General features: G+C 39.4%; 1 long non-coding RNA gene across 1 annotated transcript; it reads left to right on the top strand.

Moving 5' to 3' along the window:
• The first annotated feature begins 444 nt into the window (after positions 1-444).
• On the top strand, positions 445-20,887 carry LOC116565351. Its single transcript, XR_004275403.1, has 3 exons — positions 445-486; positions 14,314-14,321; positions 20,824-20,887. It is a non-coding gene; the product is annotated as an uncharacterized LOC116565351 (long non-coding RNA).
• The last annotated feature ends 986 nt before the right edge of the window (positions 20,888-21,873 follow it).

A 21,873-nucleotide genomic window follows, 5' to 3' on the forward strand; every position in this document is an offset into this window, starting at 1 on the left:
GGTAATATTTGACATCTCTGATTGCATTTATTTGAGTCTTCTCTCTTTTCTTCTGTATTAGTCTAGCTAGTTGTCTATTTTATTATTATTATTTTTTAAAAAGCTCCTGGATTCACTGAGTTTTTTTGAAGGTTTTTTGTGTGTGTCAGTCTCCTTCAGTTCAGCTCTGATATTGGTTATTTTTTGTGTTCTGCCAGGCTTGGGTTTGTTTGCTCTTGTTTCTCTAGTTCTTTTAGTTGTGATTATATGTTGTTAATTTGAGATCTTTCTAGCTTTTTAATGTGGGCATTTGGTGCCATAAATATTCCTCTTAGCACTGTTTTATCTGTGTCCCAGTAATTCTGGTACATGGTAACTTTGTCCTCATTAGTTTCAAAGAACGTCTTGATTTCTGCCTTAATTTCATTATATACCTTCTGCCTTAATTTTATTATAAGAACTCTTAGTCTTCAGGAGCAGCTTGTCCAATTTCCATGTAGTTACATAGTTTTGAATGAATTTATTAATCTTGAGTTCTAATTTGATTGCACTTTAGTCCAAGAGATTTTGTTATGAATTCAGGTATTTTGCATTTGCTGAGGGGTGTTTTACTTTTGATAATGTGATCAATATTAGAATATGTACCATGCAGTGATGAGAATAATATATAGTCTGTTATTTGGGGGTGGAGAGTTTTGTAGATATCTATCAAGTCTTCTTGATCCAAAGCTTAGTTCAGGTCCTGAATAGCTGTTAATTTTCTGTCTTGATGATCTGGCTACTATTTTCAGTTGGGTGTTTAAGTCTCCCACTATTATTGTTTGGGAGTCTAAGTATCTTTGAAGGTCTCCAAGAACTTGTTTTATCCATCCAGGTACTCCTGTGTTGGGTGCATATATATTTAGAGTAGTTAGCTCTTCTCATAGAATTGAACGCTTTTTCATTATGTAATACACTATTTTGTCTTTTCAGATCTTTGTTGATTAAAAGTCTATTTTTGTCAGAAAGTAGGATTGCAACCCTAATTTTTTGCTTTTTTCTGTTTTTCATTGGCTTGGTAAATTTTTATTCATCCTTTTATTTTGAGTTTATGGGTGTCTTTGCACATGAGATGGGTCTGTTGAAGAAAGCATACTAACGGGTCGTGATTCTTTATCCAACTTGCCATTCTGTGTCTTTTAATTGGGGCATTTTGCCCATTTACATTAAAGGTGAGTATTGTTAAGTGTGGATTTGATCCAGTCATCATGATGTTATTTTGCAGACTCGATTATGTGGTTGCTTCATAGTGTCACTTGTCTGTGTACTTCAGTGTGTTTTTGTAGTGGTTGGTAATGGTTTTGCTTTCCACATTTAGGGCTTTCTTAGGGAGCTCTTGTAAGAAGGTTTAGTAATAACAAATTTCATCAGCATTTGCTTGTCTTAAAGATTCTTATTTGTGAAAATTAGTTTGGCCAGATATGAAATTCTTTGTTGTAAATTATTTGCTTTAACAATGCTGAATGTTGTTCCCCAGTCTCTTTGGGTTTGTAGGTTTTCCACTGAGAGGTCCATGGTTAGTTTGATGTGTTTCCCTTTGTAGGTGATGTGGGCCTTCTCTCTATCTGCCTTCACATTTTTTTCCCTTCATTTTGAGCTTGGAAATTTGATGATTATGTGTCTTGGGAATAATTTTCTCATGGAGTATCTTACTGAGGTTCTCTGAATTTCGTGAAATTGAATATTGGCCTGTCTTGTTAGGTTGGGAAATTCTCCTGGATGATATCCTGGAATATGTTTTCCAAATTGGTTCCATTCTCCCCATCTCTTTCAGAGAGCCCAATCAGCTGTAGATTCAGTCTCTTACAATAATCCCATATTTCTCAGAGTTTTTTTCATTCCTTTTTTTTTTCATTTTTCTCTATTCTTGTCTGCCTGTCTTATTTTAGAAAGTCTTCAGGCTCTGAGATTCCTTCACTTTGTCTATTCTGCTATTAATAAGTGAAATTGCATTGTGAAGTTCTTGTAGTGTGTTTTTCACCTCTATCAGGTCAGTTATGTTCCTCTGTATACTGGCTGTCAGCTTCTGTATTTTAAAATTATGATGCTTAGCTTCTGTTCATGAAGTTACAACATGCTTCTTTAGCTCAGCAAAGTCCTTTTAATCCACATTCTGAAGCCCATTTTTGTCATTTCAACCATTTCAGCTTCAGTGCAGTTTGGAACCCTTGCTGGAGAGGTGTGGTGGTCATTTGGAAGAAAGTAGGCACTCTGGATATTTGCGTACAGTGTTTTTGAACTAATTGTTTTTTCTCATCTTTGTGTGCTTATCTACCTTCAATTTTAGAAATTGGTGACCTTTGGATGGGGTTTTTGTGTTATTTTTTGGTTGTTCTTGTTTTCTGTTTGTTTCTTGTTCTTTTAACAATCTGTCCACTCTTCTGCAGGGATGCTGCAATTTCCTGAGGGTCTCCTCCACATTCTAGCTGCATCAGTTTTTCTAGCACTTGGGGGTATCACCAGTGAAACCTGTGAAACAGCAAAGATGGCAGTCAGCACCTTCCTCTGGAAGCTCCCTTCCTGGGGAGTGCTTACCTTTACCAGCCTGAATGTGCCTTAGGGGGTGTCTGGAGACACCTGTTGGGAGGTCTCACCCAGTCAGAAGGAACAGGATTAAGGTCCTGCTTAAAGAAGCAGTATGGTTGCTTTTTGGTAGAGCAGCTGTGCTTTGTCGGGGAATCCTTCAGCTCCTGATTGGTTTGGGCTCTCACAGGCCTATAGGCTGGACTGGCTGAGATCCCCAAACAGCCAAGGTGATGGCCTGCCCTACCCCCTTACCACTCCATCCCAGGGAGAAATTAGAACTGTTGGCTGTAGAACATGGGTTGTGGTAGCCAGAAGCCGTGGCTGAAAGGATCCATCCAGCGAGAAGGAAAGGATCTGAGTCCCACTTAAAGAAGCAGTCTGGCCAAGCCTCAACAAAACAGTCATGTCATGCTGAGCAACCACCTCTGCCCTGGTCAGTTTGGACTCTCCAGAGTCTCTTAGACAAATTTTATAAGCATAATACTCAACAAAACAAGTCATAGGCTAAACAGTACACAAATATCATTTTCTCTAGCTACAAGTTCTTTATCAACCCAAGCATGCTCTACTACCCTGCAGTATTAAAAACCAAAGACAGTGTGCAGTGGTTTAAATGTTTGGCTCAATCAAAGCTTATACTTAAATTGAAACTTAATTCCCAATGCAACAACATTGGGAAGTGGGCCTTTAAGAGATAACTGGGCATTCAGGGCTCATTTCTCATGAATGGATTAATCCATTCATTGATTAATATATTAATAGTTGTGATGGGAGTGGGACTGGACAGGAGGCTGTGTAAAGAAAAGGAGAGACCTAAGCTCTTACCTTTAGCGTTCTCACTATGTGATTCCCTGTGCTGTCCTGGGGTTCCACAGAAAGTCCTCACCAGTGAGAAGAAAGTCCTTACCAGCTGCCTTGGGGTTCCACAGAAAGTCCTCACCAGATGCAGCTTCTAGATGCTGGATTTCCCAGCATCCAGAAATTTAAGGATTTTTAGTTTTTTAATAAATTACCCATTCTCAGGTATTGAGTTATAGCAACAGAAATGGACTTACACACATTGCCCTTAAATTAGTCTATCACAATTTATTTTAATAAAGGTTTCTTTAATAAATTTTCCTTTCAAAAAAGGAGCTGATGATACTAATTTACAAAATGATACATTTTTTACGCTCTTCCCCCCTGGTTTTGGTAGTTTCTTCATCTCCCTACCAACCACAACATTGATTGATTTATGGGTGACAAGAGGTCTTAGAGGTACTTTCTGTTGTCCTGTCATAATTTCTTCCTTTGTGGTCAACTTCGAGGCCAGGGGTTAAAGTTTATACTGACAAAAATCTGAGCTTCTTTTAGCATCATTCATCTTAGCTAGTTCAGATAACAGTTACAAAGGGATTTTATGTTTAACATACTTCTTATTATTTTACATTTTCTTACAAATCCAATGAGCCAACTCCATGAAAGCCAGGTCTACCAGCACTTCTAAGTTCATTCAATAACTTTTATTCTTAGTAACTGATTTCAGTACAGCTACAGTTTTATACCATATCGAGCTAGGTATTCATCCAGGAACCAATTATTATCTTCTGCCTTTTTATGCTTTTCTTTCCCAAACCACATTTCCTTGATTCAAGTCCAGTCTAGCAAATCATACTTGTACAAACTACTATTATTATGATCCATTTCTACTCACAAAACTTCTTATACCAAATGTGTGGTGCTGTTTCATACTAGCATCCACTATTGGAACTCACTGAAAACCAACTATACTCAATTCAATTCTGATGCAAACTACCCAGAGTTCATGTAACAACACACAAGTCAAAGGCTCAGTCTCACAAGGCTGCTCCCACTTCAGATGCCCATTACAAGTCCAGTCCTTCCATACTTTTGGCCAATTGGCTACACATCATTGGAGGTATCGTGACACCCTCTTTAGGTTTAACAATATATTAGAATAGCAGAGACAAGGCAAAAGAAGAATTTGCTTATATTCAATCGTTCATAATCAAAGATATTATAAAGCATACAGATGAATAGCCAGGTGAAGAGGTACATAGGGAGAGGTCTGGAAAGGTACTGAAGGCAGGAGCTTCTGTCCCAGGGAGTTAGGTCCATTCTTCCAGCACATGGATGATTTCACCAATGTGAAAGCTCTCTAATCCTTTATTTAGGGTTTTTATGTAGGCACTATATAATTAGGGATGATTGGTGAAATTATCGATTTTGGTGATAAGTACAATTCCCAGCCTTTCTCTTCTCCCTGAAGTCCCCCATGAATGAAACTGAAATTTCCAAACTTCTAATCTCACAATTGCTTTTTCTGGCAACCAGCCCCTCCTGAAGCCATCTAGGAACTTCTAGACGCTAACTTAGGAGTGATTAAAAGGGGCTTGTTACGAATATCAAATTATACTTCTATCAATCTTAACACTCCTGAGGTTACAAGGATTTTAGAAGTTCTGTGCCAAGAACAAGAGAGGAAGATCAAATATATATTTATTGTTATGTCACAATATCACATTGGTTATTTAAGTTAAATTATAGTTAAAGCATAAATTAATATTATAGATTAATTATACACATGCATGTCAATATCTTGGCTACCATAATTGTTAAATATAATGGACACCAGATAAAATTAAGGGGCAGAGAAGACTAAGCAAAAATGTGATAAGAGCGAAAATTATGTCCTTTTGTAGATAATCAAGGTTTAGACTAATGAGTTTACAATGGATAGACAGAAAAATGGAGATTTAAACAAATTTTAGAATTAGGAAGAAAAAAATCTGAAAAAATATATAAATAAGAAAATATTGAGATAGGAATGAAAAAGAAATGTAGATATAGGGTTAATTAAATGAATTATCAAACTTCAAAAAGTAGAGTTAACAAACAATTTATAAATTTGGTTTGGGGGTGAGAAGTGGGGTTGCCAGTGATAGAATTGCCTACTATTACATTTTATTATTTTACTTTTCTGAAACACTGAATATTTTTAAAACTGCATGCTTAACTTCATAAAAAATTTAAAATTAAAAATGATGTGACTACTAACCCAAGAACATCACAGAGGTACAGGAGAGAGGGAAAAAAGATAGTTTCCACATTGCTTCTCTTGTTTTGATTTTTTTAAAAAGGGAACATTATCAAGAAATATTTTAGCATTTAAAATATGACATTCAATGTAACTTTATTAAGGTTCGACTTTTTCTAAGTTACTTAGGAAATTACTTAGCTTCAACCACCACTTCAAATATCAAAATATTTTAGTGTCTTCAGCTACTACCATACTTGCCATTTTTTATTTTATTTTATTTTATTTTATTTATTTTTTTTCCCATTTATTTATTTTATTGCATTTTACATTTTGGGGTACATGTGAAGAACATGCAAAATTGTTGCATAGATACACACGTGGCAGTGTGATTTGCTGCCTTCCTCCCCATCACCTACATCTGGCATTTCTCCCCTTGCTATCTCTCCCCAGCTTCCCACCCCCCACCGTCCCTCCCCTATTTCCCCCCAACTGACCCCAGTGTGTAGTACTCCCCTCCCTGTGTCCATGTGTTCTCATTGTTCAACACCCGCCTATGAGTGAGAACATGCGGTGTTTGATCTTCTGCTCTTCTGTCAGTTTGCTGAGAATGATGGTTTCCAGGTTCATCCATGTCCCTACAAAGGACCCAAACTCATCGTTTCTGATGGCTGCATAATATTCCATGGTGTATATGTGCCACATTTTCCCTATCCAGTCTATCGTCGATGGGCATTTGGGTTGGTTCCAGGTCTTTGCTATTGTAAACAGTGCTGCAATGAACATTCGTGTACACGTGTCCTTATAGTAGAACGATTTGTAATCCTTTGGATATATACCCAGTAATGGGATTGCTGGGTCAAATGGAATTTCTATTTCTAGGTCCTTGAGGGATCGCCACAGTGTCTTCCACAATGGTTGCACTAATTTACACTCCCACCAACAGTGCAAAAGTGTTCCTATTTTTCCACATCCTCTCCAGCATCTGTTGTCTCCAGATTTTTTAATGATCGCCATTCTAACCGGCGTGAGATGGTATCTCAGTGTAGTTTTGATTTGCATTTCTCTGATGACCAGTGATGATGAACATTTTTTCATATGTTTGTTGGCCTCACGTATGTCTTCTTTTGAGAAGTGTCTGTTCATATCCTTTGCCCACTTTTAAATGGGCTTGTTAGTTTTTTTCTTGTAAATCTGCTTTAGTTCTTTGTAAATTACGGATATCAGCCCTTTGTCAGATGGGTAAACTGCAAAAATTTTTTCCCAATCTGTTGGTTGCCGATTCACTCTAATGATTGTTTCTTTTGCTGTGCAGAAGCTGTGGAGTTTGATTAGGTCCCATTTGTCTATTTTGGCTTTTGTTGTCAATGCGTTTGGCGTTTTGCTCATGAAGTCCTTGCCTACACCTACGTCCTGAATGGTTTTGCCTAGATTTTCTTCTAGGGTTTTTATGGTGTTAGGTCTTATGTTTAAGTCTTTAATCCATCTGGAGTTAATTTTAGTGTAAGGTGTCAGGAAGGGGTCCAGTTTCTGCTTTCTGCACATGGCTAGCCAGCTTTCCCAACACCATTTATTGAACAGGGAATCCTTTCCCCATTGCTTGTTTTTGTCTGGTTTGTCAAAGATCAGATGGTTGTAGATATGCTGTGTTGCCTCCGAGACCTCTGTTCTGTTCCATTGGTCTATATCTCTGTTTTGGTACCAGTACCATGCTGTTTTGATTACTGTAGCCTTGTAGTATAGTTTGAAGTCTGGTAGTGTGATGCCCCCCGCTTTGTTCTTTTTGCTTAGAATTGACTTGGCTATGCGGGCTCTCTTTTGGTTCCATATGAAGTTTAAGGTGGTTTTTTCCAGTTCTGCAAAGAAGGTCATTGGTAGCTTGATAGGGATAGCATTGAATCTGTAAATTACTTTGGGCAGTATGGCCATTTTCACGATATTGATTCTTCCTAACCATGAACATGGGATGTTTCTCCATCTGTTTGTGTCCTCTCTTATTTCGTTGAGCAGTGGCTTGTAGTTCTCCTTGAAGAGGTCCTTTACATTCCTTGTTAGTTGTATTCCTAGGTATTTTATTCTCTTTGTGGCAATTGTGAATGGAAGTTTGTTCTTGATTTGGCTCTCTTTAAGTCTGTTACTGGTGTATAGGAATGCATGTGATTTTTGCACATTGATTTTGTATCCTGAGACTTTGCTGAACTTGCTTATCAGTTTCAGGAGGTTTGGGGCTGAGACGATGGGGTCTTCTAGATATACAATCATGTCGTCTGCAAATAGAGACAGTTTGACTTCCTCCTTTCCTATTTGAATGCCCTTTATTTCTTTTTCTTGCCTGATTGCTCTGGCTAGAACTTCTAATACTATATTGAATAGCAGTGGTGAGAGTGGGCATCCTTGTCTGGTGCCACATTTCAAGGGGAATGCTTCCAGTTTTTGCCCATTCAGTATGATATTGGCTGTTGGTTTTTCATAAATAGCTTTTATTATTTTGAGATACGTTCCATTGATACCTAGCTTATTGAGTGTTTTTAGCATAAAGGGCTGTTGAATTTTGTCAAAGGCCTTCTCTGCATCAATTGAGATAATCATGTGGTTTTTGTCTTTGGTTCTGTTTATGTGGTGAATTACGTTTATAGACTTGCGTATGTTGAACCAGCCTTGCATCCCCGGGATGAAGCCTACTTGATCATGGTGGATAAGCTTTTTGATGTGCTGTTGCAATCGGCTTGTCAGTATTTTATTGAAGATTTTTGCATCTATGTTCATCATGGATATTGGCCTGAAGTTTTCTTTTCTTGTTGAGTCTCTGCCGGGTTTTGGAATCAGGATGATGTTGGTCTCATAAAATGATTTGGGAAGAATTCCCTCTTTTTGTATTGTTTGGAATAGTTTCAGAAGAAATGGTACCAGCTCCTCTTTGTATGTCTGGTAGAATTCAGCTGTGAACCCATCTGGACCTGGGCTTTTTTTGGGTGGTAAGCTCTTAATTGCTGCCTCAACTTCAGACCTTGTTATGGGTCTGTTCAGGGTTTCAGCTTCTTCCTGGTTTAGGCTTGGCAGGAGGCAAGTGTCCAGGAATTTATCCATTTCTTCCAGGTTTATTAGTTTGTGTGCATAGAGTTGTTTGTAATAATCTCTGATGATGGTTTGAATTTCTGTGGAATCTGTGGTGATATCCCCTTTATCGTTTTTTATTGCATCAATTTGGTTATTCTCTCTTTTCTTTTTTATTAATCTGGCTAGTGGTCTGTCTATTTTGTTGATCTTTTCAAAAAACCAGCTCCTGGATTTATTTATTATTTGAAGGGTTTTTTGTGTCTCTATCTCCTTCAGTTCTGCTCTGATCTTAGCTATTTCTTGTCTTCTGCTAGACTTTGAGTTTTTTTGATCTTGCTCCTCTAGCTCTTTCAGTTTTGACGATAGGGTGTCAATTTTTGATCTCTCCTTGCTTCTCATGTGGGCACTTATTGCTATATATTTTCCTCTAGAGACTGCTTTAAATGTGTCCCAGAGATTTTGGTATGTTGTGTCTTCATTCTCATTGGTTTCGAAGAACATCTTTATTTCTGCCTTCATTTCATTGTTTATCCAGTCAACATTCAAGAGCAAGTTGTTCAGTTTCCATGAAGCTGTGCGGTTCTGAGTTAGTTTTTGAATTCTGAGCTCTAACTTGATTGCACTGTGGTCTGAGAGACTGTTTGTTACGATTTCCGTTCTTTTGCATTTGCTGAGGAGTGATTTACTCCCAATTATGTGGTCAATTTTAGAGTAGGTGTGATGTGGTGCTGAGAAGAATGTATATTCTGTGGATTTGGGGTGGAGAGTTCTGTAAATGTCTATTAGGTTTGCTTGGTCCAGGTCTGAGTTCAAGTCCTGGATATCCTTGTTAATTTTCTGTCTGGTTGATCTGTCTAATGTTGACAATGGGGTGTTAAAGTCTCCCACTATTATTGTGTGGGAGTCTAAGTCCCTTTGTAAGTCATTAAGAACTTGCCTTATGTATCTGGGTGCTCCTGTATTGGGTGCGTATATATTTAGGATCGTTAGCTCTTCTTGTTGCATTGATCCTTTTACCATTATGTAATGTCCCTCTTTGTCTCTTATGATCTTTGTTGCTTTAAAGTCTAATTTATCAGAGATGAGAATTGCAACTCCTGCTTTTTTTTGCTCTCCATTTGCTTGGTAAATCTTCCTCCATCCCTTTATTTTGAGCCTTTGTGTATCCTTGCTTGTGAGATGGGTTTCCTGGATACAGCACACCGATGGGTTTTGTCTTTTTATCCAATTTGTCAGTCTGTGTCTTTTGATTGGGGCATTTAGTCCATTTACATTTAGGGTTAATATTGTTATGTGTGAATTTGATACTGCCATTTTGGTGCTAGCTGGCTGTTTTGCCCTTTAGTTGAGCTGGTACTTGTTGTTCCTTTATATGTGTAGAGCCTCTTTCAGGAGCTCTTGTAGAGCTGGCCTGGTGGTGACGAAATCTCTGAGTACTTGCATGTTCCCAAAGGATTTTATTTTTCCTTCACTTATGAAGCTTAGTTTGGCTGGATAGGAGATTCTGGGTTGAAAGTTCTTTTCTTTAAGGATGTTGAATATTGGCCCCCATTCTCTTCTGGCTTGTAGGGTTTCTGCTGAGAGATCTGCTGTGAGTCTGATGGGCTTCCCTTTGTGGTTAACCCGACCTTTCTCTCTGGCTGCCCTTAGTATTTTCTCCTTCATTTCGACCCTGGTGAATCTGACGATTATGTGCCTTGGGGTTGCTCTTCTTGACGAATATCTTTGTGGTGTTCTCTGTATTTCCTGGACTTGAATGTTTGCCTGCCTTGCTAGGTTGGGGAAGTTTTCCTGGATAATATCCTGCAGAGTATTTTCCAGCTTGGATTCATTCTCTTCGTCGCATTCGGGTACGCCTATCAAACGTAGATTAGGTCTTTTCACATAGTCCCACATTTCTTGGAGACTTTGTTCATTCCTTTTTACCCTTTTTTCTCCAGTCTTGCCTTCCCGTTTTATTTCATTGAGTTGATCTTCGACCTCTGATATCCTTTCTTCTGCTTGGTCCATTCGGCTGTTGATACTTGTGCATGCTTCACGAAGTTCTCATGTTGCAGTTTTCAGCTCCATCAATTCACTTATATTCCTTTCTATTTTGTCCATTCTTGTTAGCATTTCGTCAAATCTTTTTTCAAGGTTCTTAGTTTCTTTGCATTTGGTTAGAACATGTTCTTTAAGTTCACAGAAGTTTCTTACTACCCACCTTCTGAATTCTGATTCTGTCATTTCATCACACTCATTCTCCATCCAACCTTGTTCCCTTGCTGGCGAGGAGTTGTGATCCCTTTTAGGAGGAGAGGTGTTCTGGTTTCCGGTGTTTTCATCCTTTTTGCGCCGGTTTCTTCCCATCCTTAAGGATTTATCCACCTGTCGACTTTGTAGTTGCTGGCTTTCAGATTGGGTCTCAAATCTTTCAGATTGACGTTCTGTTTGTTGATGATGAGGTTATTTCTGCTTCTTGGTTTTCCTTCTGACAGTCTGGCCCCTCTGCTGTAGGTCTGCTGAGGTTCACTCCAGGCCCTGCTTGCCTGGGGTTCACCTGCAGCAGCTGTTGAACAGCAAGGGTTGTTACCAGTTTTCTTCTTCTTCTATCTTTGTCCCAGAAGGATACCCGCCTAGTGTCAATCTGATCTCTCCTCTATGAGGTGTCTTTTTGGATATATAGGGGTCAGGGAGCTGCTTGAGGAGACGGTCTTTTCTTTATAGGAGCTCAAATGGTGAGCTGTGAGCTCTGTTGTTGTTCATTCAGAGCTGCTGGGCAGGTACTTTTAGGTCTGCTGCAGCAGAACTCATAAACTGCTTTTTGTTCCCAGGTGCTCTGTCCCAGGGATTTAGGGCTTTATTTATGAGTTTCCGTTATGCTGCTGCCTTCTTTTTTTTTTTTTTTCTTTTTTTCATTCAGACCTGCCCAGCCCAGCAAGGAGGCAGCCTAGTCACTGTCGGCCTATAGCAGCTTTGCTGAGCTGCTGTGGGCTGCGCCCCGCTGCCGAGTGAACTTCCCTGCAGTCCTGTTTATATGGGTGTAGTTAGAACTGCTTTGGCGATGGTGGCCCGCCTCTGTTGGGGCGGAGTCTCTGCTGTGGCGTGTTGCCTTGGCAACGGCGGGCTGCCTCAGCAATGGTGGGTTGCCTTGGCAACGGCGGGCTGCCTAGGTAATGGCGGACGCCCCTCCCCCACAGAGCTGGACTGTCCCGGGTTCAGCTGCACTTGCTGTGAAATTCTCAATCCAGAGTTTCTGGTTGCTGTTCTTTTGTGGGGGTGGGGCCAGCCGAGCCTGATCGCCTGGCTCCCTGCCTCAGAGCCTTTTTTAAGTTGGTGTTCCAGTCGCCTGTTGAAGAGCCGCCGGGGTCTGTTTGTTTTCCCCTGCGGCCACTCACTGCGCTGGCTTAAACAGCGGCACTGAGGTTTGTGGCGCTTTTTTTTCTTTTTTTTTTTTTTGCCCTGGAATCTACTGTCCTGGTTCTCTGCTCAGTCCCCTTTTTGAACCAGCATATGGGCGACTTCCCGTGGCTCCAATCGCCAGCCAAAAGGGCACCCGGACCGGTGTATTTTGTACGGAGAACCGCGGCTCCGGGGCGCCGACAAAGCAGCCGCGCGGGGCAGAGCAGCGGCGCCGGTCGGCGATGGCCGGCACAGCAGCGCTGGCCACAACAGCCGCGCTGGCGAGCGTGGAGCACCTCTGCCCGGGAATTTCCTAGTCTGTGGGCAATAAAAACGCGGCGTCCACTCACCCTCTGCGTTTTCACTGGGAGCTGCAATCCTGAGCTGTTCCTAAACGGCCATCTTGGATCTCCTCGCCATTTTATTTTTAAAACAAATATCTGCTCAATAACTTTAAAGAACATAGTGTTTCTGCCACCACTGCACAGGAGAAAAACAATAACATTGCAGGTGGGAGAGAAGCAGGAAAAATTCTATGAGCTGTTTAAATCCTACTGTGTGTAATTTTCTAGCATGTGGTCAGTATAAACTCCAACAGTGCTGCCTGTTCTTAGCCTCTTCAATGTTTTTTCTTTCTGTAAGAATTCTACGGTATAAAATCTGCCCTATTGGGTGACTGTACATAAAGTTCGATCAAGAGTCATTATCAGGACAACTGCCTTCCATTTTATTATTGTATCAGTGTCACCAAAGTAAATGGCTCTTACTTTTAAAGAGAATTGGTTTTCTGCCCCAATTACAGAACAGTGTATCCATCTAATGTTTGAAACAATAATACTTTCAGCCTAAAATGATTAATGTAAAAACAGAGAGGAAAGTTAAAGTTTATGAATTAAGTTATGATGACTCTTTGATATCAAATATATTCTGTAAAATAACACCGAATTTAAGCATAATTTTAGTCATTTTTACATAAAAATATTTGAAACAGTGACTATGACCTTTATGACATACAGAAGGCCTAGTATAAATTACAAGACCATATTAAAGCTTAGTCTACGTCATTGTCATGCACTGTGATCGCATACGCTTCACTTCTCTCACTATGTCCAGTGGTTTAATTTTCTGGAAAAAACAAAACAAAACAAAACAACTTAATCCAATGTAAATGAATGAGTTTAGAAGAGAATTATATAAAACAGCAAGAAACTGTTTTGTCAGCTCATAATTCTCAATTCCACTCCACCTCTCTAAAGGAAATCATGTTTAAAATTTCCAAGTTTAATTATTCCTATAATTACTATGATAGGGATAAATAATTCATTTGTGTCTCTATTTATGGATGCATCAACATAGAAACTAGAACTGACAGTTCAGATTAAAAAAGCACAAAATATGGGGTACCTATGCTGCCTTCTACCTTTTTATCTCACCTAAACAACTCCCAATTTTTTCATTCTATATTTTAGTTATTTTAAATTTATTTTTATTGTTATAAATCATTTTCCTCTTCTTTTATTCCATGTCCTAAATTGTATAATTATATTTTTATATTCTCATGATTTATAATACTTGCACTAATTTTTATTATTAGATACAAATACAGCTCTCCATTTAATTGCATAAAATATACTGTGGTTTCTCAGCCCTATGTGTATCCTTTCTTCCCATGTGGAAGCTCATCTATAGCTGCAGTGAAATTGTTCTGTGTATGCCAAAGGCTTCCTTCCTCAAGAGGCTGCATCTCTGCTTCTCTGCCTGAGTGTTCACCAGATCTATAAAGCCTTCCTCAGACCACAAAGAGAGCATGGAAGTGCTGAGTTTTCACATCTCCAAGGCTAATCCTTAATCAGTAAAAGGTAGATGTTAGTGGATATATAACCCAAACATTTATCCTCAGAGACACAAGTCTGAAATAGGTTCTACACTATTTCTTCAAGGGTCTCCAGTGGAATTAAACTTATAGGTGGTCACAAAGTGACCTTTGCATAAATCCACCTATGATTGTATTTTCTCCTTTCACCACCTCACTTTTCCTACTTATTTGCTATTCCTTGGATTGGGTCCCACATAAACAATATCCCACTATATAGGTTAGAAAGTAAAATCTTTTGGTTAAAATAAACTTGTTTGGAGAATAATCTTTTAAAATTTAAGTGTTATTTTAACCCTTTAAAAATACCTCTCTTACTTCCCTCAATTTCTAAAGTCTATGAATTTGTGATATGTGAGGTGTTGTTCCTATATGATGTTACCTGTTACTTTTTTAAAATATATATTTTATTGCGTTTTAGGTTTTGGGGTACATGTGAAGAACATGCAAGATTGTTGCATAGGTACATAAATGGCAATGTTGTTTGCTGCCTTCCTCTCCATCACCTATATCTGCATTTCTACCCCTGTTATCCCTCCCCAACTCCCCACCCCCCACTTCCCACCCCTAGTTCCCAAGACAGAACCCAGTGTGTGATGCTCCCCTCCCTGGGTCCATGTGTTCTCATTGTTCAACACCCGTCTATGAGTGAGAACATGCGGTGTTTGATTTTCTGTTCTTATGTCAGTTTGCTGAGAATGATGGTTTCCAGGTTCATCCATGTCCCTACAAAGGACACGAACTCATTGTTTTTTATGGCTGCATAGTATTCCATGGTGTATATGTGCCACATTTTCCCTGTCAAATCTATCATCGATGGGCATTTGGGTTGGTTCCAAGTCTTTGCTGTTGTAAACAGTGCTGTAATGAACATTCGTGTGCATGTCTCCTTATAATAGAATGATTTATAATCATTTGGATATATACCCAGTAGTGGGATTGCTGGGTGAAATGGAATTTCTATTTCCAGGTCCTTGAGGAATCTCCACACTGTCTTCCACAATGGGTGAACTAATTTATACTCCCACCAGCAGTGTAAAAGTGTTCCTATTTCTCCACATCCTCTCTAGCATCTTCAGATTTTTTAATGATCGCCATTCTAACTGGTGTGAGATGGTATGTCAATGTAGTTTTGATTTGCATTTCTCTAATGACCAGTGATGATGAGGATTTTTTCATATGTTTGTTGGCCTCATATATGTCTTCTTTTGTAAAGTGTCTGTTCATATCCTTCGCCCACTTTTGAATGGGCTTGCTTGTTTTTCTCTTGTAAATCTGTTTTAATTCTTTGTAGATTCTGGATATTAGCCCTTTGTCAGATGGGTAGATTGCAAGAATTTTTTCCAATTCTCTTGGTTGCCGATTCACTCTAATGATTGTTTCTTTTGCTGTGCAGAATCTAGATGCTCTGTAGTCTCAATTGTGTAATTGCCTCATAAGATCTTTGAGTTTCATGCTTCTATGTTCTTTTATGATGGCACTTATTGCCTTTTATTTAGACAAGACATTTATAATTCCTTTGAGCATATCTTGTACAATTTGTCTAGTGGTGACTAATTCCTATAGCATTTGCTTGTCCAGGAAAGATTTTATTTGATTTTCATTTATGAAGCTTAGTTTAGCAGGATTGAAATTTTGGGCTTGCAATTTTTTTTAAGATACTGAAAATAGAACCTCGGTATTTCTGGCTTTTAAGGTTTCTGTTGAGGAGTCTGCTACTGGTCTGATGAGATTTCATTTATAAGTGACTAGATGCTTCTCTCTTGCTGCTATTAGAATTTTTTTTTAAAAATTGACTTTGGATGGTCTCAGATTATGCGGGTTGTCCATCAGACTATCTGTAATAGTTCTCTTAGCTTCTTGTGTCCAAATATCTAATTTTCTGCAAAGATCAAGGAGGCTTTTCCTAAATTTTTCCCTTAAGTAGGTTTCCATACCTTTAATTTTTCTTCTCTCTCAGCAATGCCTATAACTAATAGGTTTGGTCACTTTGCATAATTCACTATTTTTTTTTTTAATTTCTTTGCTTACCTTCTAAAATTATTTTATCATTTTGTATGGATTAACTAAAAGGACCAGCCTTTAAGCTCTGATTTTTTTTTTTTTTTCTGGTTGTGCTCGTCTATCATAAAGCTTTTAACTGTATTATGTAATTGCTTCATTAACTTTCTGATTTCCAGTTGTTTCTTTCTTTAAATTTCCATCGCTTTAGTAAATTTTGTATTTACATCCTGAATTATTTTTCTAATGTTTTAGTGCTGACTTTCAACTTTCTCTTGAATCTCATTGAGTTTCCTCACAAGTTATTTTTTGAATTTTTTATCTGTCATTTAAGAATTTTTACTTTGTTTAGAATCTATTCCTTGAGAGTTAGTGTGACCTTTTTTGGAAGGGTCTTAAAAACTGTTATTTAAATACCACCAGATTCATTGCACTGGTTCTTTCTCTTTAGAAAGTGCCATTTCTTGTTTTTGAGTGTGCCTTTGTTTGGATGAGACTTTCATTAAAATTATTTTTGCTTCCTTGAGTGCATGGCTGTAATACATACTCTACATACTTATTTGGCTTTGATTCTGGGTCCTTTCAGGGGGCCAACACTCTGTATGAGTTTCTTGGTTATAGATAGCCTTTGTATGATGACTCTCTCAAATACCAGTTGCAATGGCAGTGTACTGAGCATATGATCAGACTGATTATTTCCTGTAGGACCAGGGTTAGGGAGATCTCAGGTAGTTTATCTTGTTTCACAGACCTGTACACTTAGGTTAGCCTCTTATGTACTGCATTGTATCGTTCAACTTCCAGGCCAGTGGAGCATTTATGAGTAAGATTTTGATGTGGCAGACGCTTATGCATATGTGTTTGATCTCTGTCAGCTGGGAGGGGTTTTCTGTGGTCTTAGATGGTAGACTGCTCTATGTAAAGCATGGTGCCCTGAGTTTGCTTCTAAGCCACAGTGTTGGGTACAACACTGGGTGGCACTGGGCTGCCAAGCTTGTCCTTAGGAACCCCAATGACAATCATAAGTACCAGCCCTGATGGGAGTGGCAGGGGGAACTTGTGGTGAAATGCACTGAGGTTTCTGTGAGTGAGGTCAGAGGGTAGGAGGTGCACTAGCTTCACATTTTAGGCAAACAGGAATGCAGTCTGCCTCCCTATCACATCCCTTTTCCAGGGCTCATGACTTCTAATTCAGATAGGCACTGTTACTTATCTCCAGGCTACAATGTAGCTGAGGGCCACAGAAAACAATTTTCCTGTGACTCTTCCTCCAAATGGCCTTGGAGTCCAACTTCTTACTTCAGCCCAAAACAGAGGACTTTGTCAGCCACCTAATCTCTGCTGCAGGAATGCTGCCACCATGTGTAGAGAAGGGGAAGTGCTGTTCATTCTATGCAAGTCTGGGATTGGTAGCCACCCAGACATTGGGGTTGCAACCACCCTAATATTCTGGAATGGCCATCTGCTGGCACACCCATGCCAGGACCCATGGGAATAGCCACAGCTGCATCCACCGCAGTGGGGGACAGAGAAGGAGAAGTAACCTTTTCACATCTGTTCTGGTCACTTGTGTCACCTCATCTCTGTGGTAGAACCATATTCCTCCTCTACAGAGCCTGGCACCTACCTGCATCTCCATTTGAAAGGGCACAGTCACTTCAACTCACAAGCCTAGAGCTCTCAGGCACAGTAGAGTGTATACTCTGGTTTTCTTTGTCCCAAGGGGTGCTTTGACATACTTCACTCTCCTTTCTCCTAAGAGCAGCCCACCCTCAGGGCTAGACCTCTGGAAATCCCATAGCTCCCCCATTTACCATCAACCCGCTTTAGTTGCTTCCATATGAGTGGGGCTCAGTTATGTTGCCAGGGAATCCAGTGATGTAGAGACACAAGGATTAAGACTCTCTGGGCATAACAGTGGCCCATAATGGGCACACAACAAATATGGTACCTGCCAGCTTAGCTGGGGTCTGTGGGGAGGGTGACAGACACTGCATGAGCTGGCTGCCCAGTGCTCTGCCCACAAGAATTTCCCAATTGCCACCCACACCAGTGCTTGGGCTCACAAGGGCTGAGGTGCTCTCTGAGAATTCAGAAACAAGCAGTCTGATGCAGGGATGAGGGAAGCCAAAAAAATGCCCACTGATGCTTTCCATGAGACTCTGAATTCCTCAGGAGTTAAAGTCTGCCAAACTCTTGGTTTCTTCTTGCTCTGTGGCCCAGCTTCTTTCTTCTTTACATGAATTCTGAACCAATATGCTCTATCATTCTCCCATCAGTACTACACTTGGGCCATGATTATTCACTTGTAACTTTGGCTCATTTTTCTAAGAAGTACTTGTATCTGAAATCTTTAGTCATCCATCTAAAAAATAAAATCTCCTATTTAAATCTTTAATCCACCTGGGCTTAATTTTAATTTAAGATGTCATTAAGGAGTCCAACTTCTGCTTTCTGCACATTGCTAGCCAATTTTCCCAACACCATTTATTAAACAGGGGAACCTTTCCCCATTGCTTGTTTATGTCAGGTTTGTTAAAGATCAGATGGTTGCAGATGTGTGGTGTTGCTTCCAAGGCCTCTGTTTTGTCCCATTGGTCTGTGTCTCTTGCTGTTTTGCTACAAGTATCATGCTGTTTTGATTACTGTACCCTTGTAATATAGTTTCAAGTCAGGCAGCGTGATGCCTCCACCTTTGTTCTTTTTGCTTGGGATTGTCTTGGCTAAGTGGGCTCTCTTTTGGTTCCATATGAAGTTTAAAGTGGTTTTTCCAGTTCTGTAAAGATGGTCATTGCTAGCTTGATGGGGAGAGCATTGAATCTATAAATTGCTTTGGGTGGTATGGCTATTTTCACAATATTGATTCTTCCTAACCATGAGCATGGAATGTTTTTCCATCTGTTTGTGACCTCTCTTATTTCCTTGAGCAGTGGTTCATAGTTCTCCTTGAAGAGGTCCTTTACTTCCTTTGTTAGTTGTATTCCTAGCATTTTATTCTCTTTGTAGCAATTGTGAATGGGAGTTTACATTTGATTTGTCTCTCTCTTTGTCTGTTATTGGTGTATAAGAATGCGTGTGATTTCTGCATATTGATTTTGTATCCTGAGACTGCTGAAGTTGCCTATTAGCTTAAGGAGCTTTTGAGCTGAGATGATGGGGTCCTCTAAATATGCAATCATGTCGTCTGCAAATAGAGACAATTTGACTTCCTCCTTTCCTAATTGAATATCCTTTATTTCTTTTTCTTGCCTGATTGCTCTGGCTGAAACTTCCAATACTATATTGAATAGGAGTGGTGAGAGAGGGCATCCTTGTCTAGTGCCAGATTTCAAAGGGAATGCTTCTAGTTTTTGCCTGTTCAGTATGATACTGGCTGTGGGTTTGTCGTAAATGGCTTTTATTATTTTGTGATACATTCCATTGATATCTAGTTTATTGAGAGTTTTTAGCACAAAGGACTGTGAACTTTGTTGAAGGCCTTCTTTGTATCTATTGAGATAATCTTGTGGTTTTTGACTTTGGTTCTATTTATGTGATGGATTATGTTTATAAATTTGCTTCCATTGAACCAGCCTTCATCCCTAGGATGAAGCCTTTTTGGTTGTGATGGATAAGCTTTTGGTGTGCTGTTGCAATCTGTTTGCCAGTATTTTACCGAAGATTTTTGCATATATTTTCATTATGGATATTAGCCAGAAGTTTTCTTTTTTTTGTTGAGTATCTGCCAGGTTTTGGTATCAGGATGATGTTGGTCTTATAAAATGAATTAGAGAGGATTCCCTCTTTTTGTATTGCTTGGAATAGTTTCAGAAGTAATGGTACCAGCTCCTTTTTGTACATCTGGTAGAATTTGGCTATGAACCCATCTGGACCTGGGCTTTTTTTGGTTGGTAGACTATTGTTTGCTGCCTCAACTTCAGTCCATGTTATTGATCTATTCAGGGTTTCAACTTCTTCCTGGTTTAGTCTTGGGAGGGTACAAGGGTCCAGGAATGTATCCATTTCTTTCAGGTTTACTGGTTTATGTGCATAGAGTTGTTTGCAGTAATTTTGGATGGTAGTTTGTATTTCTGTGAAATTGGTGGTGATATCCCCTTTATCATTTTTTATTGCATCGATTTGATTATCCTCTCCTTATATTTTTTTTCTTAATCTGGCTGGCAGTCTGTCTATTTTGTTAATCTTTTCAAAAACCATCTCCTGGATTTATTGATTTTTTGAAGGGTTTTCTGTGTCTCTATCTCCTTCAGTTCTGCTGTGATCTTAGTTATTTCTTGTCTTCTGCTAGCTTTTGAGGTTTTTTTCCCATTTATTTATTTTATTACATTTTAGGTTTTGGGGTACATGTGAAGAACATGCAAGACTGTTGCATAGGTACACACGTGGCAGTGTGATTTGCTGCCTTCCTCCCCATCACCTACATCTGGCATCTCTCCCCTTGCTACCTCTCCCCAGCTCCCCACCCCCCACCGTCCCTCCCCTATTTCCCCCCAACTGACTCCAGTGTGTAGTGCTCCCCTCCCTGTGTCCATGTGTTCTCATTGTTCAACACCCGCCTATGAGTGAGAACATGCGGTATTTGATCTTCTGCTCTTCTGTCAGTTTGCTGAGAATGAACCAACCCAAAAGCCCATCAATGATAGACTGGACAGGGAAAATGTGGCTTTTGAGTTTTTAAAGTCTTGATCCTCTAGCTCTTTCAATTTTGATGATAAGGTGTAAATTTTAATCTTTTCTCAATTCTCATGTGGGCATTTATTGCTATAAATTTCCCTCTAGACAGTGCTTTGAATGTGTCCCAGAGATTCTGGTATGCTGTGTTCTTGTTCTCATTGGTTTCAAAGAACATCTTTATTTCTGCCTTTGTTTCATTGTTTATCCAGTCGACATTCAGGAGCCAGTTGTTTCCATGAAGTTGTGCAGTTTTGAGTTAGTTTCTTAATCCTGAGTTCTAATTTGATTGCACTGTTGTCTGAGAGACTGTTTCTTATGATTTCTATTCTTTTGCATTTGCTGAGGAGTGATTTACTTCTAGTTATGTGGTCAATTTTAAAGTAAGTGTGATGTGGTGCTGAGAGGAACGTATATTCTGTGGCTTTGGGGTGGAGAGTTCTGTAGATGTCTATTAGGTCTGCTTGTTTCAGATCTGCATTCAAGTCCTGGATATCATTGTTGATTTTCTGTTTGGTTGATTTGTCTAATATTGACAGTGGATTGTTAAAGTCTCCTACTATTATTGTGTGGGAGTCTAAGTCTCTTTGAAGGTCATTAAGAACTTGCTTTATGTATCTAGGTGCTCCTGTATTGGGTAAGTATGTATTTAGGATAGTTAGCTCTTCTTGTTTTACCATTATGTAATGACCTTCTTTGTCTCTTTTGATCTTTGTTAGTTTAAAGTCCATTTTTTCAGAGACTAGGATTGCAACCCCTGCTTTTTTTATTTTTTTGCTCTCCATTTGCTTGATCTTCTTCCTTCCCTTTATTTTGAGTCTATGTGTGTCTTTGCATGTGAGATAGGTCTCCTGCAGCACACCAATGGGTTTTTACATTTTATTCAGTTTGCTAGTCTGTGTCTTTTTATTGGGGCATTTAGGTTGTTTACATTTAATGTTAATATTGTTATGTGTGAATTTAATCCTGCCATTTTGTTACTGGTTGTTTGTTTTGCCCATTTGTGGACACAGTTTCTGTCCTTTGTAGGGTCATGGATGAATCTGGAAACCATCATTCTCAGTAAACTGACACAAGAACAGAAAATCAAACACTACATGTTCTCACTCATAGGTGGGTGTTGAACAATGAGAACACATGGACACAGGGAGGGAAGCATCACACACTGGGGTGTGTTAGCAGGGGCTAAGGGAGGGACAGTTGGGGGTAGGGAGAGTGGGGAGAGGTAATGTGGGGAGAAATGCCAGGTATAGGTGATGGGGCGATAGAGACAGCAAACCACCTTGCCATGTATGTACCTATGCAACAA

This window comes from Sapajus apella, unplaced genomic scaffold (assembly GCF_009761245.1).
Source record: "Sapajus apella isolate SASKATOON/1434 unplaced genomic scaffold, GSC_monkey_1.0 scaffold40, whole genome shotgun sequence".
Classification (NCBI taxonomy): domain Eukaryota; kingdom Metazoa; phylum Chordata; class Mammalia; order Primates; family Cebidae; genus Sapajus; species Sapajus apella.